We start from the raw sequence: 22,854 nt of genomic DNA on the forward strand, positions 1-22,854 counted from the left end.
TTGTTGACAGTCACACAGACTTCAATTGTAGGGTTTAGATTAAAATCGTTTATATCATATACACTTTGATATCAAATTTTCTTTGTCATATTTAAAGTTCTAAAGCTGGGGCTGGGGCGATAGCTAAGCCTGTAAACGGCTTTCCATGCAAGCATGAGGATCTTACTTATAGCTATAGATAACTACAGCTCACTTGAAATCCCAGCACTGGGAAGGAAGACACAGGCAGGTTGGTCTCTGGGGCTGGCTGGATGACTAGCCTAGGCTACTGGGTGGGTTTCATGTCAACGGGAGACCTTGTCTCCAAAAGCAAGGTGGATAGCTTCTGAGGAATGACACGTCAGATTGATCTCTAGTGTATGTATACATGCATATTTTTGAACACATACATGTGCATACACAGAGTTCTGAAACAGAATGTATTTTAACTTTGGAGCAAGGTTTTTTGTTTTTTTGTTTTTTGTTTTTTTTTTCCTTTTAAATGGAATCTCACTATGTAGCTCAGGCTAGCCTCAAACACAAAATTCAGCCTGACATGCATCTCTGATATGCTCCTGCTCTTATGTGATTGAGGAACTGCGCATTGCTCTCTACATGATATTTTCCCTCAAGTTGAGTGAAAAACATGGCTGGCAATAGACCCAGCTTAACTGCTATTTAAAATGTCTTCCAAAAGATTAGACTGGGATTTTCTCTGACACAAAATTTATTGTCAATGCAAAAGAAGTGGCAATAGAAAAGCAGCTTGAAACAAGCATTCATAACTAGAAGAATGGCAGAAATTTTAATTTTTTCATAAGCAATAACTTTCAAAAGAAACAAATGCCCACAAATAGGTAACTCCATCTTAACATTGTAAATTAGCAGGGGTCAGTTCACAGAAGGGAGTGGCCTGAAAGGGCAGGGAAGAAGGCAGAGGCAGGAGAAGGCAGAACATTGATGCTTCCTGCTGCAAGCTCGCCACGGTAAGAGTCAGGAATGCCTGCCAGTGCTGTCCATCAGTCACAACACAGCCCCAAAGTAGAGTTCTGTTGGGAGAATTCTGATGGCTTATAAGAAAACTTCAGAAAAACAAGACAAGAACCTTGTGATCTCAGTTTCTTGAAAAAACATGATATTGAGCTCTCTTTGCTACTTAATAGATAACATGCCATGTTTGTCTTTCTGGGTCTGGGCTCTAGCAGGGAATGCATGGATCTCCCTAGGAAGGGGAAACAGAATAGATTTGGGGGTGGACTGGGGCTGGTGGGTATAGGAAAAGGAAGGATCAGATAGGGGTGTGGAAGGAAAGAGTACTGGGAGAGATGATGGGAACTGAGAGGCATTGGTGGAGTGAACTGGAAACTTAGTTCAGTAGAAACTCTGGAATCTGCGAGAGTAACAGGGGATAGAAAGCCTGAACCAGCATCTTCTATAATCAGGCAAGATTTTGAGCAGTGGGACTGGGACATCAACTCAGAAACAAACCCCTCAATTTACAATCAGTCATGCCTGTAAGATATGCTGAGATAATGGTGGGGCAGAACTTGAGGAGTGGCCAACCAATTACTGAACCAACTTGAAGACCACTCCGCAAATGGGAGCCCATGACTAACATTGTCTAGATGGTCAGGAACAAGAGGCAGGACATCTCAGAGATCCAGGATAAAACCAAACAAAACTGGCAAAAAAAAAAAAAGTCAATGAAATGATTTCTAACAATATTTTGCTATACTCACAGATTGGTGCCTAGCCCAGTTGTCATCAGAGAGGCTTCACCCAGCACTGGATGCGAGCAGATGCAGAGACCCATAGCCAAATATTAGGCAGAGCTTAGGAACTCCACTGAAGAAGGGTTGGAAGGATTGTAGGAGGCAGAAGGGTCGAGGACACCAGGAGAACATAATTCACAGAACCAATAAAGCAAGGCTCATAGGCGCTGACAGAGACTGAATAGACAAGCAGGGAGCCTGTATGGGTCTGAGCCATGTCCTGTACATACTGGTCTGCTTGTATAGCTTGGTGTTCTTGTGGAACTCTGAACAGTAGGAGTTTTCTCTTTTCCCTGCTCTTGGGACCTTTTTTTCCTCTTTTTCCTATTACTGGGTTGCCTCATCCAGCCTTGATATAAGGGGAGTTGCCTAGTCTTATTGCAAACATGCTATGCTATGTTTAATTGATATCCCTAGAGGCCCTGCTCTCTCTTTTTTTGAAGGGAAACTGTAAATCTGGAGGAAAGGGGAAGAGGGGTTTTGGGAGGATTGGAGAAAGGAGACTCTGTGGGCAGAATATAATCTATGAGAGAACAAAGGCAACAACAAGAACAACAAACCCCATGGAATTGTTCTTGGGATGTGCTTTTGTGCCCCTTCTAGGAATATTAGATAAAAGTAAACTTACTCAGCTGCTGGAATTCACATGCCTCTATGGGAAAAATATGTTTTTTGCCATGCACATGTGGTGTGTGTTTGTAATTATACACTTTACTCAGATGACTCTTCTTAAGCCGCAGTGTATAAATTGATGCTCTGAATAAAGTTGGCTACTGCACAAGACTGTAGAATTCCTCATTTGTAGATCCCACTCTCCCAGGTTCCTGCTGCCACCTCTAGCTTTAAACACAGTAGACCTTTCTGGAGTAATGGGGATGGTTCATGCTCTGTGGTATAGTAGCAGTGTGTGCAATATGGCCAATGTATATGAGAGCACTAATATTTCACTTAAATTAATTTAAAGTTAAAGAATCGTGCATGCTTGGTGGTTATTGCATTAGTCAGGGCAGACAAGGGCATGCTATAAAGACCTAGCTACTTTATAAAAGCCATTGGTTATTTTAAGTTGGAAGGTCAAGTAAGTTTCAGGATTCCTACCTGAAAATGTACAAACAAAATCTGCTGATGGGCGGAGGGGAGTTAGTGAAATTGTGCAATATATTTTGGTTAGCATAAACTCTGTACATAGTAAATAAGCAGGAAAAGAATGTTAAGTAATAACAGTAGGGCTGGAAAGATTGATCAATTAAGAACACTTGATGCTCTTGCAGAGGACTGAAGTTTTGTCCCCAGTACTAACACTGAGCAACACATGACTGTCTACAACACATCAGAGCCGAAGGGGATCTGATACCCTCTTGTGGCATCTGCCAGGACCTGTATGCATGGGCACATACTCATACAGATGCATGTGTGTGTGTGTGTGTGTGTAAATGCACCAAACCCACCTCCAATATTTTTAACATCTAAATAGATGATTGTTAAAATATGGAGCACAGTATTTCTGTCACTTTTGTTCTTACTCTTAATAGCACATAAGGTTTGGGTGTTGGAAAAAATGGGGGTTTACCAAGGAATTATCCCTTTCCTCCTCAGATAATGGCAGCTTCCTAGAAATTAGGAAAATTATTATATAGGGTGAGTAGGCTGTGCCTGGTATCAATAAGTATTGATCAGTCTACAATTTCCTAAAGCAGACTGGCAAACATACAATGTTTCCATATACTTATAGCTCATGAATCTGAGTTCTAGTGTCTTGACTTCAGCACCTAGTTCTAAAAGGAAGGTCAAATTAGTCTTAGCACTTGTGAGAATTCTAAGGTGGGTAGATGCTTTTTTAAATAACTAAAAAATAATATTTCGTTTGGCAAAAGGAAGCTGGGATAAATACTAATAATGAGGCCCATCTTTCATGAGCCCAAAGAGAAAAAACTTTTTTAGAATTGGTAACTCTTTAAGATGTTGGTCTACATCTGTTAGCTGATAGACATGCATGTGTGAACGCATGCGCTTATTCAAAGGCATGCAGAAGGAAGCACAAGGCCAAGGATGACATTGAAGAATACAGCGGGTAACATCTTAGCACATGCTGTGATCTAGTGTAAGCATCCTGGCGAAATAGGTTAGGATGAGAAGTTGGAGGAGCTGGATCTGGCAAAAGTGCCTTTCTCTGGAGCTGAGTGACAAATGGTTTCCTGTGAGGGAGGGAGAAGATCCAAAAGAACTAACCTTGTCAAACTTCACAGAGAACCCATTTCACTTACCACCTGCAAAATTGTAGTGTTTGCATACGAAAAGGCAGTCCCTTACACACACACACACACACACACACACACACACACACACACACACAGAGCAGTATGACATGTACTACCAGGACCACACAGCAAAGCTTCTGAAGGTGAGGAAACTGGCAACCAGATGCCTACAAACCACAGGAATAAGTAGGCCAGACTTACATAAGGAATTGTGCCGACAGCCACCCTGGTTATGGTATCAAAGAAACACTTGTGGGAAGCCTAAAGAAGATAGAGGTTTTACTGACCAGATGGAGTCAAGTACAAGCAGGCATTCAAATGACCTAGTTTGTCCTCCCAGGGTGGCCATGCCAGAGGACACAGGGGTACAATGGGTGTTTTTTTTAAAGCTCTGTAGTTCCTGTCATTATTCAATCCCTTTGAGTTTCTATAGTTGCATGCCACAGTGGCTGAGGGTGCAGCTAGTTCAGGGTAGTGTTGGCACCGATAAAGGCCTGATTATTGAAAGCCTGCTCATCATTTGCCTTTTCATTGCTACCAGAACAACAGAAACTAGAATCAGTAAATCTAACCCCTGAACAAAGGCCCTTCAGAGGGCTTAACAGTGGCAATTACCAAACAGTGCACACCATGGTTCTTGGCAGGAACTGGGGAACAAGAAGTGAAGAATCATTGCACACAGTGAAAAATTTGGGGAGTGCTTCAAATAGAAAATATGTAAATTCGAAGAATGAGAGGGCCCTCAGAACAAACAACTGTTCTCTCGAGAAATCAGAACTAAATAAAGTTTAAGAACGTTGCCCAGCTTTTTCAGGAAGATGATTCAAAGAGAAATCATCAACTAACCACACAGGGAGATAGTAAGTTGCATGTCCATCCGTGTCTTGTGATTGAGACTGCTTGTATTTTTCCCACAACACCATACTGACACTTCTATCTCATACTCTTGATGACTAGTTATTATATATAGGGGTATAACAAGGCCACTGATACTCTTCTAACCCATCAATCACAGACTAAGTTCTAATGATCCTTTATAACTTTTTTTTTAAACATTGAAGTGATGTTCATATCCTGGCCATGTATCTTAAATAACAAAATCAAAATGCTTAGCCTGGTCATGGACTATGAGGAATGAAAATTAAATATGATTGAAAGAAGTTTGTAAAGTGGTGGACCTTATTTTAGTACAGTGAGATCAACAAAGAGCTGGAGATGCCTCTGGCACTGGGCTTGACCTGCCTGGATTCTATCCCTACTGTTAAAAACAAAATCTAAGGTAGAGAGAAAGAAGCAAAGTTGGACTTCTACAGATCAGAGGCAATAGATCAAAAAGGAATACATGAGGTGTTCATGTCTGGTTGATAAACTGGATGTAAATCAAGTACAGGGACAAGATGGTATTTACCCAAGAAGTCTGAAGGCACTCAAGGATGAATTTGTGGAACTTTGGTCAAATATGTAAACTGTTGTTGCAAATAGTGTACCTGGAAGTTGTTAATGTGTTGGGAGATTTCTCATGTAATTCCCATCTGTCGGGATTATTGAAGAATCCCGGAATGTAAGAAACAGTTCAGCAAACCTGGATTCTGGGCACAAAAGATAGAAAAACAATAAAATCAGGTCACTGTTGGTACCCATCCTTAGCAACTTGATGACGGATGTGAAAGCTGCCTGCCTTCCTTAAGAGGACACCTGGCCAGGAGCTCCTCCCCACCCTTAAAGCATGCAAGCATAAGAAACAGTTTAACTATCAGGGACTGTAATTGGTTTATGGGCTACTAACACATTGCTCTTCTGATAATACACATGGCAGCTTGAGACTCTTTCATTCATGTACTATGTAAACATGCAGTTCATCTCAAAACGTAGGACTCCTAACTGCATCAACCCAACTATGAGGAATAAAGTATGTCTCTCCTCCCACTAATAACCATCAGGCTTAGACAGATTCTAGCCAAAGGTATTGGCAACACATCCAGGCGAGAGAGTAGGAGGACCAATATGCCTGGGGCAGTTTTGTATGAATATATAACAAAGCAAACTGTGTCCTTTAAGTGAACTTTTAAAAAAGAACCTCTGTTTACCATTGTATACCCACGTATAAATATATGATTAAAATCACCTAGAGGAAGAGATCTGCTCAGTCAGCAAAGGCTTTTATAACTCAAGCCTGCCAATCACAGTAGAAGAACTTTGTCAAATTATGTCATGAAAATTTTCCTACCCTGGAACTCCATAAACGATATCCCTGGCAATAACTTGGAGTCTTTTAATACCTTCAGTTTTACGCACCAATGACAATTTTGATTATATACCTTTTCCTTCTTAACCTACACTACGGCTTTATTTCAAATAACATTTGCCTGCTATGTTGTCTTTGTCTACCTTTATTTTACTCTTGACTGAACACCTAGAGCCACAGCCGGTCCAGGCTCCAAACACCAGTAATGTCTTTAAGCTCTTCAAGGCATTAAATGATAACCATAGGGACAATGGTGACTACAATTTTACCTTTTTAAAAAGTGCTCTGGACTATTTATGTATAACGCATGTTTACAAAACACAGCTGTGCTACCTGTATTTACAGAACATGTCTGTCCCATCAGCATGGGGTGGGGAAGCTTGCTGCCACATAGGAAAGCAAGGAGACTTTGGGACACTTCTCCTGAGGCATGCTGTGGGATCATGGGAAACAGTCACATCTTCATAAACATACTGTGTGGAAATTTAGAGTGCCAGATAGAAATTTATGCATTTTCTAAAGGGCAAATTGTCAGAAAAGTGTCGAGTCAAGATGTCTGAAGTTGGAAACTTAAGCCTGATGACTTAGGTTCAATCTCTAGAACCCATGTAAAGGTGGCAGGAGAGAAGTGAGTCCAGGAAATTGTCCTCTGCCCTCCATGTGTGACCTCCACAGCACATGTGTACTTCTACAACTCATGACATGCACCCACACTAATGGTGACGTTTAAGGGAAGGCTTGAAAAAAGATTTTTAGACAGGAAGCAATCAGCTGATTTCAAGGTGCATGTTGACTGTATTTCTAATCAGTTTCTCAGCTTACGGGTCACTGTAATTTGAGACAGGAATGGAGCTGGGTCATCATCTCAGAGCATGATATGCAAACCTGGAGGACAGCTGCCAAGCCCTGGTCTGTGGAACAGGGATTAGCCAATCCAGACCCTGTATGTGTACCAAATAGAATGCCTGAGTATTTGTGGTGGTCGTGAGCACTGTAGAGTCTCCTGTTAACAGTACTGCATTAAAACAAACTAAAAGGATAGGGACTGAGAAGGAGTCTCAGTTGATCCCCAGGACCCACATAAAATTCAGGAAATAGTGGTGGAGAGGTAGAGATGGGTAGATAATGGGCGCTCACTGGCCAGTTAGTTTTGTTGAAGTGCTGAGCTACAGGCTCAGTAGGAGAACCTGCATCAAAAGGTAGGGATGGAGAAAGGCACCTCCTGCCATAACATCCGGAAAGTGTTAGGTTTACAGTTATGAACCAATGCCTTGTGCTTTATGGAAATTCTAAGAGCCAAAAAGGCAAGGAGATTCAAGACAAGCATAAAAGTGAGTTTTTGGTTTTCATTTTCACTGAAAAAATTAAAAACAAAGTTTGTATTGTTTTGAATCAGGGAAGTATTTAGGAACTCTTTCCGTCTAGATCAAAAGATATGGAGATGAATAGAAAGGAAGACAAAATGTGTTTGAGATCAGAGGAGTCCCACACGCTCGGGAGGTGGGGTCTGCCTGCTCTTACTCACTGGGTGCATTTCCTGAGGTCTGATCTCTACGACATGGCACAGACCTCAACTGCCACAGAGGAACTGGAAGATGGTATCAGGGCGTAGTGCCAGGAGAGTCTGTGTGTAGCTCCACGTCAGAATGTAGAGGCTTCTTTGAGTATTTGGGCTTAAGTATTTGAGGTCACAGGGCAATTGTTCCCTGTTAAGGAAGGAACGTGCCTTTAAAGTAAGAAACACCTCCTTGGAGAAAGTTACGATCAATACAGTTACCAAATCTGACAGAGTGTGTGAAGTTCCAATATTTTGACTTCTTGCCAGGACAAAACTCTGCGTTTTGAGAAAACAAACAAATAACAATACAATCGTATAAAAGAGAATAAAACGTCCACGGAGAAATAGCTCCAGAATATATACCTTAGAAGTATATGGAAATTGAACTCAAGATGATGGTCCATGAAAATGAGTACAAAAGGACTTTGAAACAGCTCAATGAGTTAAGTATCATCATAATGAATAAAAAAATGACTCTAGTGAATGAACAGAACCCCAGTGGCCTGCAAGAAATATAAACTAATCTAGTGCATGCTGGTGAATTTCTAGAAATCAAGGAAAGAAAGAATAACTCTAAATGGTTTAAAAAATAAGACTCAAGAAGGCGCTTAACTCAAAGCAGGATAAATCAAACATCCCCTAAGCTTATCACTGAAGAGAAAATATAGAAACTGTGAAAGTAGTCAAAGTCAAGAATATAATATAAGTACGATATAAATATAAAAAATAGGAATGGATAGACTTTAAGCATACATGGATCTATGGGAGGAAACATAGGACATAGAAAGTGAATCTCTATATGTGGAGGTTCTTACACTTAATGTGTAGTTACAGCAGCAACTGTAGATTATAATGGCTACATGCAAATATTACCCTGAAGACAGCACAATAAGCACCAACATGAAGTGTTGACTTGTAGAGCTAACAATTCAACAGAGGAGTCAAAACGTGAGCGCACCAGCATGGAGGAGAGAAAGAACTGGAAACCTAGTGGGAAACAGAAAGAAAAACAAAACAGTGGGTCTGTTCCCACACCTCGCTAATTATATCAAAGGCAGAGGAGCTGAATATGTCAGTGAAAAGGCCAATACTATAAAGATGAATTAAAAAGAGGATCCAATATACGCTGTTTATCTTTTTATGTTAAGACAGATTAAATATAAGCTAAAATATTAAAAAAAAACACAAGAAAGCTAATAATAGAAAACAGACAAGACTTTAAAACAAAGAGAATTACTTGCAGTTAGGAATATTTTGTAGTTAACAGAAGGATGAAAATAACCACAATTATGCATTTTAATGTGTCCAACATCTTGATTTCATAATCAAAAACAGGGGAGAGAAGTTAATTACAATAATCTATGAGAGATTTTAGTGCTTCTTTTAACAGACAGTGTGACGGGGAAAGCATCAGTGAGGATGTGGTGCTGGTGGAAGGATTGTGTGGAAGAGCTTCACGTGTGGAATTCTACACAAATGTAGCTTAAAGTGTCAAATTAGATCCCGGTTTTAATCTGTCTTTATATTTCTCAAACATGAGATTCTTTTATGGAATGTTTGGTTCATGATTGCCATACATTGTGTCAGTGACCAACATTTGTGAAAAAAAAATTGTCAACAGGATTTTGCAGGCCAAAAGAAAACCGTGATGTAGGGAGATACCCAACTCTATTCTGGGAAATTTTGTATGCCACCTCTTGTGGAACCCCTGCTCATTATCTAAACGTGCAGCAGAGAAATTCTATTTTACATCAGAGTTTTTAATTACATAAAATTGGCACACATTTTAACCCCCTTTCATGTCCGTATTTTATGGCTCTTTGGTTATCATTTAATACACAGTTCCATGTAAGGTAAGTCTGAGTAGGAAAAAAATTCTAACTGTATACTAGTCGGAGTCCATTTTAAAACTTCACTCTAGAATTTTTAGAAGTTCTTCCCTTCTATCTGACCCTTAAGTAAAGACAGATACTCACTGTCTGCTGTGCTCAGGTACAGAGACCTATGAAGACCTAGACTCAGCCCCTAACATCCCATCATCTCCAGCTCTCCTCCCTCTGGATTCCACCACCCATTAACTTCCTGTTTGTAGCTCCCATCTCTGCCTGTGCCTGTGCCCCTGCCTCTCAGACTGCCTACTCATTCCAAGCCTTCCTTAAATCTCAGCAATGCAGCAGTATCCCAGGTCAGCTTGTGCAGCGCTCTCTCTATGACAGGGTGACACTCATACACATGTGCCACATAGTAAAATGGTGGACAGAGCTGTGTATCAACAACAAAAGTTACATCTCATGGAAAAGGGAGATTAAAAAACAGAATTCAGCTAGTAATTCAAAGTCTCCAAGTACGCAGAGAATGTGTTCCACATAGACTGTGGTGTATGCTTATAATCCTGACAGTCCCAGTCAGGACGGCATGAGCTTGAGGTCAGTATAAAATGAATAGCGAGATTCTACCTCAAAAAAAAAATGAGAAGAAGAAGAAATAAGAGAAAGGAAATAAATTTGGGAAAGCTTTACCCTCATAATTACATCTGATAATTTAATTTCTACAGTGAATGTAGAAATGGGAACTCTTCGTTGCTTTCTAAAATCTGATGGGAAAGAAACATTTTTAGGTTGCTGTAAGACTTTCCAGAAGTGGCCACAGTGAGGTTTTTACACTTAAATAAAAGCCTGTCGGAACCTCTCTTCTCTCCTCTGGTTTTCATGTTCATGTGCAGTTCTGTGCCTGAGGGTTTTTTTTTCCTATTCTCATAAGCACTTACAGGCAATGCTGAGCGTTTGTGAGCAGACCTGGGAGTAGAAGAAGGCTGGGTGGCTCAGAGTACAGAGCTCACCAGGAGGGAAGTCAATTTCCCCCCCTACAAACTCCTGTGGACAAACAGATCTAGTTCCTTGTCACACTGTCACTCCTGTGGACAAACAGATCTACTCCTCGTCACACTGTCACACTGTCGCTTGTTATTTGCTTGGTTTTACTTTTTGCCCTGCACGATTTTAAGAAAAGTTTAATAGATTGTGTGCCTTTTGTTCTCAAAACACTGCTATTTTCTCAATCATTTAGATTTTATTAATTCAAGACAATTTTTCAAAGGGCAGAGAAAGAAGGCTTTCTCTATACTTAAGATATAATAAACACAATATAAAGAACATGTAGTTAGTTCTTTCCAATGGAATCAACCACACTCCACGGCAGGCCCCATGGCTAGGAATAGCGGGGCAGCACAAAATGCACACACATGCACACACACACACACACACACACACAGAGAAAGAGAGAGAGGGAGAAAAGAAAGAGACAGACAAAATGAAAAAAAATTCTAAAGATAAAAATTAAGAACAAGAAAGATTGGAAATGTTAAACAGAGGAACCACTGCCCCTGCTTCATAAGTGGCTGAAACGTGCTATATGTCTGTGCCTGTGCTTTTACAGCAAAATACAGACCGATTTTACCCTACACACTTACAGGATGCAAGTGTTTCTTTTTCCCTACATTAGAAAATGATGGCGCTCAGAAGTTGACTAAGTTGCCAAAGGCCTCATGACTCTGAGCAATGGCGTCGTGGCTTGAATGAGGCTTTTCAGGTGGGATCCCTTTTTCTGTGCCTCAGCCCCTCTGAGACATGACCAGCTTGGTGTTTTCCTAACCCCGTTGGCTATGGCAAAGAGGCCGGCGGTTCTGACTCAGATCTGACGGTTGCCTAACCTGCTGCCTGATGGTTCTGTTTTGTGAGCTACTCTTTGAATAAATGTCAGGAAAGGTGTTTGTTGTTTGATTTAGACATAGTTTGCATTTTTTAACATAGGAATTAAAACATGTTAAGTGGACACATGCATATTCTACAGCAAAAACCTCCACAGACTGTAGGTTTCATATCAGGAGTGCTTAAATATAAACAGCACAGTTGCCTGAGATATTTGGGCAAAGTCTTAATTTTATAAATTAAGTAATACTCTATGGAACTTGTTTAAAAAAATCCTCTGTATTAATGAATATATTTAATCTCCAGATTTTAACTGTAAGTCATTTCTTCTGAAGAAACTAAAATTTCCTCACATTCTTTTATGTTGTGGTAAGATGAAGCTTAACCAGCTATAGGGGATTATTCACAAGTAGAATCTGAAGTGGAGAAAGGAATTTTATATTTTTCTAGACTACGTCAGAAAAGAGAATCTTAAGATCTAAGGGCAGACAGAGACTTAGTGCTCAGGCTACTGCAAATGATCTAATTCCCGATACCCATCCCCCTCCTCTAGAAAAAGGCTCTCAAATTCCCTCGGGTGTTGTAATCTCTTAGGCCTAGGATGTCCTTGTCTTTCCACCAGGCCTGGAGCAGCAGCCCAAGACAGACCAGAGAAGCATCTCTATTCAGCCTAAAGCAGAAAGCCCTTGCCCGGCTAGTCCATTGGGCCCAATGCACTGGCCTCAGCATTTTCCCCAGGCTAGCTCAAGGAGATGCTATCACTGAACTCTCCTCTCGGGTCAGAGGTCAGGCGCAGGGTCATAGGTGAAGGTTCTCTACGAGCTGAGTTTGTCCACTGGGATCATTGGGATGTGTGAGGATTTTTATTTTATTTCATTTTACTTTTAAGGAAAAGGAAACTCCTATTTGGTGGATGAATGCCTTGATTTCCCTTCCTGCTGATTCAATGCACTTTTGATTAGCCTTCCTGATTACCAGCTTCACGTGGGTGTGTGTGTGTGCGAGCCGTCTGGTGATTATTTGAGACACTTGCTAACAGGAGGACACCTCAGAAGCTGGACGTAAGGTGTAGGGCACATCACACTTGGCCTGTTTACTCTGGACTTTCTGTAGACACTAATAACTGCTAATTAGAGAGAGAGCAAGGAACACAGTGGTCGGTAACTCGCTTCTCAAACTCAGAATGATTGTACAATGGAAGCAGGCTGCTCCCTTTCAAAGACTTAATGCCAGCGATTTTGACCATCCGGTGTTGAGCTGGCTTCGCTAATCAGAGGAACAGTTTTGCTTGCAGGTGTTTAAGCAGAAAGCTCACCCCTAAAGCATTTATGTGATTGGTCACTCAACAAGAAAAACTAAACCATAATAAAGATACTTGAAGGCAACTAACTCATGTCGTATCGTATCTGGGCATTACAGCTTTGAAACCAAACATGGAAACCGCCCGCGTCGTAAAATATGCCCTTATGCTTTGAAACCTGATAATGGTCCGGTGTACTCTAATTTAGAAGCATGAGGGCAGCATAGGTTGAAAACTGCGCTGACACTGATACTGAAGCAAAAACAAGACTCGGGTGAAGTTTCAAATTCCTAAGGAAATGATTAAACATTTTGAAAGGCAGAGATTTTTTTTTTCAGCACCAAGGAGATGGAATGCAGGGAAATCCATGCGCACTTTGACGTTTCCCACGGGCGTACCTGGTTCTAAAGAACTACAAAACCAAGCCAGAACAATCTCAAACCTTCAGAGTTCAACTTCCTAATTTACAGGAGGGCACAAATGAAATAAAAAGTGATGTTCAATGAACAGGTGACCTGCACTTAATGTGACACTGTAGACTTAAGCCGTATTTTGTTAATGTATTAAAGTGTCAAACCAGAGAGTCTCCACTGGTTTCCTTAGGACCAAGATGTAGAACTCTCACCTCCAGCACCATGTCTGCCTGCACGCTGCCCTGCTTCCTGCCATGATAGCACTGGACTGAACTTCGGAAACGCCTCACCTTGGACCCTGTGCCTCAGCTCTCCATACCTAGATACTGCCAGGAGAGAGCTGGTCTCCCAGGAGTGAGCACAGTTAAAACCACCACTTCTCCTCAATTTTCTGGCCCAAGAGGGACCCACCCTGAGCCATCAGGACACAGGAACCAAGGATCCTTCTAGTTTCCGTCTGCACCTCCGAGCTGACCCTGTGCCACAGCTCAACATACACAAATTACTTCGTGAGAGAACTAGTCTCCCAGGAGTATTGAGTGACACACAGGCTTGCAGGATGGACAAGCCACAGTCAAGGAAAGCAAGAACAGCTAACACCAGAGATAATCAGATGTTGAGAGGCAAGGGCAAGAAGGTAAGCAACAGAAACCAAGGCTACTTGGCATCATCAGAATCCAGTTCTCCCACCACAGTGAACCCTGCTTACCCCAAACACACCAGAAAAGCAAGACTCTGATTTAAAATCACATCTCATGATGATGATTTAAGAAGTACATAAATAACTCCCTTAAAGAAATACAGGAGAACAAAGGTAAATAGCTTGAACCCCTTAAAGAGGAAACACAAAAATCCCTTAAAGAAATACAGGAAAATACAACCTAACAGGTGAAGGAATTGAACAAAACCATCCAGGATCTAAAACTGGAAATAAAAACAATAAAGAAATCACAAAGAGAGACAACCCTGGAGATAGAAAATCTAAGAAAGAGATCAGGAGTCATAGATGTGAGCATCACCAACAGAATACAGGAGGTAGAAGAGAGAATCTCAGGTGCAGAAGATACCATAGAAAACATTGACACAACAGTCAAAGAAAATGCAAAATGTAAAAAGCTCCTAACCCAAAACATCCAGGAAATCCAGGACACAATGAGAAGACCAAACCTAAAGATAATAGGTATAGAAGAGAGTGAAGAGTCCCAACTTAAAGGGTCAGTAAATATCTTTGACAAAATTATAGAACAAAACTTCTCTAACCTTAAGAAGAGATGCCCTTAAACATACAAAAGGCCTACAGAACTCCAAATAGATTGGACCAGAAAAGAAATTCCTCCCATCATATAATAGTCAAAACACCAAATGCACAAAACAAAGAAAGAATATTAAAAGCAGTAAGGGAAAAGGTCAAGTAACATATAAAGGCAGACCCATCAGAATCACACCAGACTTCTCACCAGATGCTATGAAAGCTAAAAGATCCTGGGCAGATCTCATATGTTCATAAGAGAACACAAATGCCAGCCCAGGCTACTATATACCCAGTAAAACTCTCAATTACCATAGATGGAGAAACCAAGATATTCCATGACACAACCAAATTTACACAATATCTCTCCATAAATCCAGCCCTATAAAGGATAATAGATGGAAAACTCTAGCACATGGAGGGAAACTACACCCTAGAAAATGCAAGAAAATAATCTTTCAACAAACCCTAAAGAAGATACCCACACAAACATACTTCATCCTATAATAACAAAAATATCAGGAAGTAATAATCATTATTCCTTAATATCTCTTAATATCAATGGACTCAATTCCCCAATAAAAAGACATAGAATAATAGACTGGATACTCCAGAGAAGCAAATAACCCTGTCAAAAAATGGGGAACAGAGCTAAACAGAGAATTCTCCACTGAGGAAACTCAGATGGCCAAGAAGCACCTAAAGAAATGTTCAGCATCCTTAATCATTAGGAAATGCAAATAAAAATGACCCTGAGATTCCACCTCACACCATTCAGAATGGCTAAGATAGAAAACTCAGTTGACAGCAGATGCTGGCAAGGATGTGGAGAAAGAAGAACACACCTCCTTTGCTGGAGGGATTGCAAGCTGTTATAGCCACTTTGGAAATCAGTTTGGCAGTTCCTCAGAAAACTGAACATAATACTACCTGAGGACCCAGCTATACCACTCCTGGGCATAGACCCAGAAGATGCTCCAACATGTAATAATAATACATGCTCCACCCTATTTATAGCAGCCATATTTATAATAGCTCAAAGCTGGGAACAGCCCAGATGTCCTTCAACAGAGGAATGGATACAGAAAATGTGGTACATTTACATAATGGAGTACTACTCAGCTATTAAAAACAATGACTTCATAAAACTCACAGGCAAATGGATGGATCTAGAAAACATCATCCTGAGTGAGATTACTTAGTCACACACACACAAAAAAACCCACCACAGTTGGTATATACTCACTTATAAGTGGATATTAGTCAAAGAGTGTGGAATACCCATGATACAACTCACAGACCACATGAAGGTCAAGGGGAAGGAAGACCAAAGAGTGGATGCTTAACTCCTACTTACAAGGTGGAACAATATAATCAAGGGAAATAGAAGGTGGGAGGGACTTAGGAGAAAGAGAGGAGGGGGAGGGGAAAAAGAAGGGCAGAATTAGGTATGGGAGGAGATGGAGGAGATATACAGAGGATTAGAAAATTGAACAGAGGTGTGTAGAAATGGGGGCTTGGGAACTTGGGAAATTGGAATAGCAACCAGAAAGTCCCAGATGCCAGGAAAGCAAGAGCCTCCCAAGATCCCATGGGGATGACATTAGCTGAAACACCCCACAAAGGGGAGGGAGAACCTGTAGAGACCATATCCAGAGGTAAGGCATCACCCCAGGTTGAGACATGGGGCCACCTATTCATCTTCAAAATTTTAACCGAGAATTGTTCCTGTCTAAAGGAAATACAGGGACAAAGAGTGGAACAGAGACTGAAGGAAAGGCCATTCAGAGATTGCCTCACCTTGGGATCCATCCTACATGCAGACACCAAACCCAGACACTATTGTGAATGTCAAGAAGTACTTACTGACAGGAGCCTGATATAGCTGTCTCCTGAGATGATCTGCTAGACACTGACCAATACAGATGGGGATGCTCATAGCCAGCCATCAGACTGAGTACAGGGACCCCAATGGAAGAGTTAGTGGAAGGACTGAAGGAGCTGAAGAGACCTTATCTGGCATCAATGGTAGGGGAGGTCCTTGGTCCTGTGAATTCTTGATGCCCCAGTGTGGAGGAATTCTAGGGCAGTGAAGTTGCAGTGGGTGGATAGGTGGGGGAGCATCCTCATAGAAGCAGGGTACGGGGGAATACAATGGGGGGGGCTGCAGAGGGGGAACGGGGAAAGGGGATAACATTTGAAATGTAAACAAAATATCCAATGGGGGGAAAAAAGCCTCAAAAAAATTAAGTGTCAAACCTTCCTTAATTGACACTAAGAGACTTTGGCTGAACCCAGCTTGATATTCTGTGTGTTACTACTAAATTAATACAGCTTACTACTGACAAAAATAGACTGGTAAAAGTAAGTTTTTCTTTGACCAAAGCGGTCAAACTTGACCTTACAAAAATAAAGTTCATTCATTAAAAATTAATAGATATATTAACTCCTTGATAGTTAGATAATAATGTTCACACAGCTCTATAATAAAATACTTTTAAAGTTCTAATTTAAATAATTAATTTTAATTATGTAAATATATGCATAAGCCTGAAGGTGCTCAATGCTCACAGAGGTCAGAGATGTGGGAACCCCTAGAGGTGAAGGTAAAGATAGATGTGAGCTAGCTGACCTGGGTGCTTGAGACTGACCTCAGATGTGCTGTAAGGGAACTGTGTGCCTTTATCTTCTAAGCCTTATATTCAGCATCTGTGATGGTTTGTATATCCTTGGACCAGGGAGTGGATAAGATGACCCGTTCTGTGGACAGTCAGCCTCTCTCCCCAGCCATCCCTGTCATTGCTCAATGGGCACATGAACAAAGTGGCCATGGTGGTCGAGATGGAGGTTATGCTTGGGCTCAGCAACACGGGCTTCCACTCACCAAGGCTGACCTGGCTACAGCTGCTGCTGATTGCCAGATCTGCCAACAGCAGAAACCAACACTGAGCCCCAGATATGGCACCATTCCTTGAGGTGACCAGCCAGCAACCTGGTGGCAGGTTGACTACATTGGACCACTTCCTTCATGGAAAGGACAGCGTTTTGTTCTTACTGGAGTAGATACTTATTCTGGCTATGGATTTGCCTTTCCTGCACGTAAGGCCTCTGCTAAAACCACCATTCATGGACTGACAGAATGCCTTATCTATCGTCATGGTATTCCACACAGTATTGCTTCTGACCAAGGAACTCATTTCACAGCCAGAGAAGTACGACAGTGGGCCCACGATCATGGAATTCACTGGTCTTACCACGTTCCCCATCATCCTGAAGCAGCTGGCCTGATAGAAAGATGGAATGGCCTTTTGAAGACACAGTTACAGCGCCAATTAGGTGGTAACAGCTTGGAAGGCTGGGGTAGAGTTCTTCAGAAGGCAGTATATGCTTTGAATCAGTGCTCCATATATGGTACAGTTTCACCCATAGCCAGGATTCATGGGTCCAGGAATCAAGGGGTGGAAAAGGGAATAGTTCCACTTACTATCACTCCTAGTGACCCTCTAGGAAAATTTTTGCTTCCTGTCCCCATAACTCTAGGTTCTGCTGGCCTAGAAGTTTTGGCTCCAGAGAGGGGAGTGCTCCTACCAGGAGCTACAACAAACATTAATGTGATGGTTTGTATATCCTTGGACCAGGGAGTGGCACCATCTGAAGGTATGGCCTTGTTGCAATAGGTGTGACCTAGTTGGAATGGGTGTGTCACTGTGGGTGTGGGTATAAGATCCTCACCCTAGTTGCCTGGAAGTCAGTCTTCCACTAGCAGCCTTTGGATGAAGACATAGAACTCTCGGCTCCTCCTGCGCCATGCCTGCCTGGATACTGCCATGCTCCCACCTTGCTGATAATGGACTGAACCTCTGAACCTGTAAGCCAGCCCCAATTAAATGTTGTTTTTTATAAGACTTACTTTGGTCATGGTGTCTGTTCACAGCAGTAAAACCCTAACTAAGACAGAAGTTGGTACCAGGAGTGGGGTATTGCTATGATAGGCCTGACCATGCTTTTATTTGACAGAATGTGGATTTTGGGACTTTATATTTGGAAAGCAATGGAATGCTTTATATGGGGCTTAATGGGTCATCCTAGTAGGAATATGGAAGACTTAGTTGCTGGGAGTAATTTGAACTGTGTTGACCTTGCCCAAGTGATTTCAAAGGAGAAGAATTTCAGAATATGGCATAAAGACTGGTTTTGTGGTATTTTGGTGAAGAATGTGGCTATTTTTTTGCCCTTGTCTGAAAAGTTTGCCTGAGACTAAGGTGAAGAGACTTGGATTAATTGCATTGACAAAAGAAGTTTCAAAAAAGCCCAGCAGAGACTTTGTTCTCTGGTTAAGTCTTATGAAGAGAAGTTTGAATAAGCATAGCAATCTTAGAAAGGAAAAATATAAAATATATGGTTTGAGTATTAAAGGGGTACCAGGAAGTGAAATGGAACAAATTCCTGTGTTCTAGGAGATAACAGATTAAGGGAGTGGGACCTTGGGGGAAGATCCTACCCAGCTAAATTAAATCCAGGCATGGTGGTACACACCTTTAATCTCAGGAGACAGGCATGCTGATCTCTGCATTCAAGGTCAATCTACAGAGCAAGAACCAGGATAGCCAAGCTTAGGCAGTGAAGGATTTAGAAAACATAAAGCTAGTGATAATGTAATAGTACAAGGGGATCATGTTCTAGTTCCTGTAAGCAGCAGAACTTGGCAGCTTCAGCCATGTGGCTCTGGCTCTAGAGTTAAGAATGGAAGGAACTACTAGGAAAATTGATGCTGGTTAGCTGGAGCTAAGGAATTAGCAGTGATTAAGAAGAGACAAGCATCACTGAGGTGAAATCTTCTGGAAATTGTTTTCTGGGAGCACAAAGAAGCTGTGTTCCAGCGATAACCAAGGTTGCACCTCATGCTGCGGCTGGACTTGGTAATATGTAAGAGTCACTCAGGTGGTACTGCTTGTGAAGGAATGAAGGGACAATGGAGAGAAGCTGAGGCTTAGCACTGTGAGAGGCCAAGGAAGGCCATTGGAGAAGGTGAAGCCTCAGCTGTAGTTGATGGCCCAGGACTAAAGGGGTCATGCAAAGGATTTGAGGCTTGGCACCCTGAAGAGAGCCTATGAGAGGCTATTGGTGAAGCCTAGTTGGAGTGGAATATCCCAGTGTATTGGAGATGTCAGTATCATGGACTGATCAAGAACTGCAGCCGTAGTGGAGTTGATCAACCTGAGCTTAAAGTGCTACAGAGGGCAGAGCTGGAAAAGTGATGCCAGCCCTTAGGAGGAGTCCAAAAGATCAAGTGGAATCCCAGACACTGAAACAAGAAGCTGTAACATTGAAATTGCCTTGGAGACTCAAAGATGTTAAAGATGCCAGAGCCATGGGACACATGCTGAGGAAAGCCGCTAACAGGGAGTGGAACCAGCCCAGGAGAAAGCAGTTTGTTGCAGTCAAAAAAGATGAAAAAGGAGTGGAGATCTGAAGACCGCTTTGACATCAGCCATGGAGATGCAGAGTTTGGAGTTTGCCCAGCTGGTTTCCTGCCTTGCTTTGGAGATTACAGTTAATTAAGTTGGATGAATCTTAGAAGAGACCTTGAACTTTGGACTTTTAACATTGTTGTGACTGCTATAGACTATGAAAACTTTGAAAGTTGGACTAAATGCATTTTGCATTATGCTATGTTTAAGTGTGGCCCCCATAGACTCATGTTTTTGAACAAGTCTATGGGGACCAGGGAGTGGAATGTGATGGTTTGTATATCCTTGGACCAGGGAGTGGCACCATCTGAAGGTATGGCCTTGTTGCAATAGGTGTGACCTGGTTGGAATGGGTGTGTCACTGTGGGTGTGGGTATAAGATCCTCACCCTAGTTGCCTGGAAGTCAGTCTTCCACTAGCAGCCTTTGGATGAAGACATAGAACTCTCGGCTCCTCCTGCGCCATGCCTGCCTGGATACTGCCATGCTCCCACCTTGCTGATAATGGACTGAACCTCTGAACCTGTAAGCCAGCCCCAATTAAATGTTGTTTTTTATAAGACTTACTTTGGTCATGGTGTCTGTTCACAGCAGTAAAACCCTAACTAAGACAGAAAAGTTCTAATTTAAATAATTAATTTTAATTATGTAAATATATGCATAAGCCTGAAGGTGCTCAATGCTCACAGAGGTCAGAGATGTGGGAACCCCTAGAGGTGAAGGTAAAGATAGATGTGAGCTAGCTGACCTGGGTGCTTGAGACTGACCTCAGATGTGCTGTAAGGGAACTGTGTGCCTTTATCTTCTAAGCCTTATATTCAGCATCTAAGGTTCTCACTTTAAGTATGCTTAACATACAGTAATGAAATTCCCTACACATATTGTACCTAGTCAGAACAACTCTGGAGAAGAGACTTGTCATCGGCCAAGGACCTTAGGAACACAGGATAACTGATTCCAAACAATGTCTTCAAAGAGGTCTTCTTCATTGGTTGCATTATGGGTATTTTGTGTCGTTCGTAAAGCTAGTAATCAACAGCACTTCCTGTGATTAGTCATAATTTTGCAGAATTTGATGTTGGAACTGATACAATTTACAAAATTTACTTTTTAATGTTTCCTAATACAGTTTTGACCTCCCACGAATATTTATTTTATTGTATTGCAGGAGAAGTACCTCAGGAGAAGACAATGTGCAGCTCACGTATTAAAAGAATGACCCATCTCAGTTATAAAAGTTCCTATTTGCATTCTAAGTTACAGAAGTAGCAGCAGGGTGAGTGTGAAAAAGATATGAAAATATGTAATATCAGATAATGTTAAAAATCTCAGCAGGAAGCTTGAATTCTTCCCCCATGACTTTCTGAACTGTAGCTTGTTAATTATGTAATAAAATAACCTGGTTGGAAGTTTGCTTGCTGTTAACTTCCACGTTTGCTTTTTAATGAAGCTGCCTATAAACAACACAGAGGCCCAAAAGGGACAGGGGAGACTATCATGGTTTATAGATCCTAAGTTTCTTTCTCCCATTTGCAAATGCCAAGCCTCTCTTCTTGCTGTAAACACCATGTACTGGAAGTAAATCTGTGTTCTTATTTATTACCCTCAAAAACAAAACAAAATATCAACAAAACGGGGCTTCCGCTCCTAAGTGGGTGCTCTACTGGCTTAGTTTGTTTCCAGCTACTGTGTTTACCCCACTACCAAAGGCTACTTGTGAAGGAGAGAATTTCTTTGGTGCAGACATTACAGTCCATCACTGAGGAGCAGCAAAAGCAGAGCACAAGGAACCTCTATATGGCTTCATGAAGGATAGACTGACATTGGACTCGATACTCTTCCTAAGTATAAAATACACCTTCTAGCGTTAAAGCAACCCAGGCACTGTATCTCAGCACTCAATGGCAATCATTGTTCATCTTAACATTGTCTTATAATTTTCTGGGTTTTTTTTTTAAACTTTCAATCATTTGTGCTGATCTTTTTAGTCAATAATTAACCATTTATTTGGTAACTTTAAATATTGTTACTCTTCTCCATTCATGGTCAGTTTAGTCTAGAATGCCCTCATCATGATGTCACAAAGGGAATCTGTCTGTAAGAGTTGGGAAATGTGTTGTCTTAGGTTCTGTAATTTTCTGGACATAAGGGCCAGTGAGTTCTGTCAGACAGAGAAGCACCTGTGTGAGTCTGGTCAACAAAGAAAAGCACAGACTACTAACTAAAAGGAGAGAATTAAAACAAACAAACAAACAAAAAACAACAACATAGCAGCCTTATTTATAATAGCCAGAAGCTGGAAAGAACCCAGATGTTCTTCAACAGAGGAATGGATACAGAAAATGTGATACATTTACACAATGAATGATGAATTCATGAAGCTCTTAGGCAAATAGATAGAACTAGAAAATATCATTCGGAGTGAAGTAACCCAATCACAAAAGAACACACATGGTATGCACTCATTGATAAGTGGATATTAGCTCAGAAGTTCGGAATACCCACGATAAAATTCACAGACCACATGAAGCCCAAGAAGAAGGAAGACCACAGTGTGGATACTTGGATCCTTCTTAGAAGGGGGAACAAAATGCCCATAGAAGGAGATACAAAGTGTGGAGCAGAGACTGAAGGAAAGGCCATTCAGAGACTGTCCCACCAGGGGATCCATCCCATATACAATCACCAAACCCAGACATTATTGTGGACGCCAAAAAGTGCTTGCACAGGGTCCTCAATGGAGGTGCTAGAGAAAGGACCCAAGGAGCTGAAGGGGTTTGCAACCCCATAGGAGGAACAATAATATGAACCAACCAGTACCTCCCAGACCTCCCAGGGAGTAAACCACTAACCAAAGAGTACACAAGAAGGGACTCAAGGCTTCATCAGAGGATGGCTTTGTG

The 22,854-nt window shown here is 41.5% G+C and overlaps 1 protein-coding gene across 9 annotated transcripts in view; it reads right to left on the reverse strand.

Moving 5' to 3' along the window:
* Positions 1–22,854, reverse strand: part of Magi2 (membrane associated guanylate kinase, WW and PDZ domain containing 2) — a 1,489,420-nt gene that overhangs the window by 408,862 nt on the left and 1,057,704 nt on the right. The gene's annotated exons all lie outside the window — the stretch shown is intronic.

Source organism: Mus caroli, unplaced genomic scaffold (assembly GCF_978045245.1).
Source record: "Mus caroli unplaced genomic scaffold, Mus_caroli_1 scaffold_4, whole genome shotgun sequence".
Classification (NCBI taxonomy): Eukaryota; Metazoa; Chordata; class Mammalia; order Rodentia; family Muridae; genus Mus; species Mus caroli.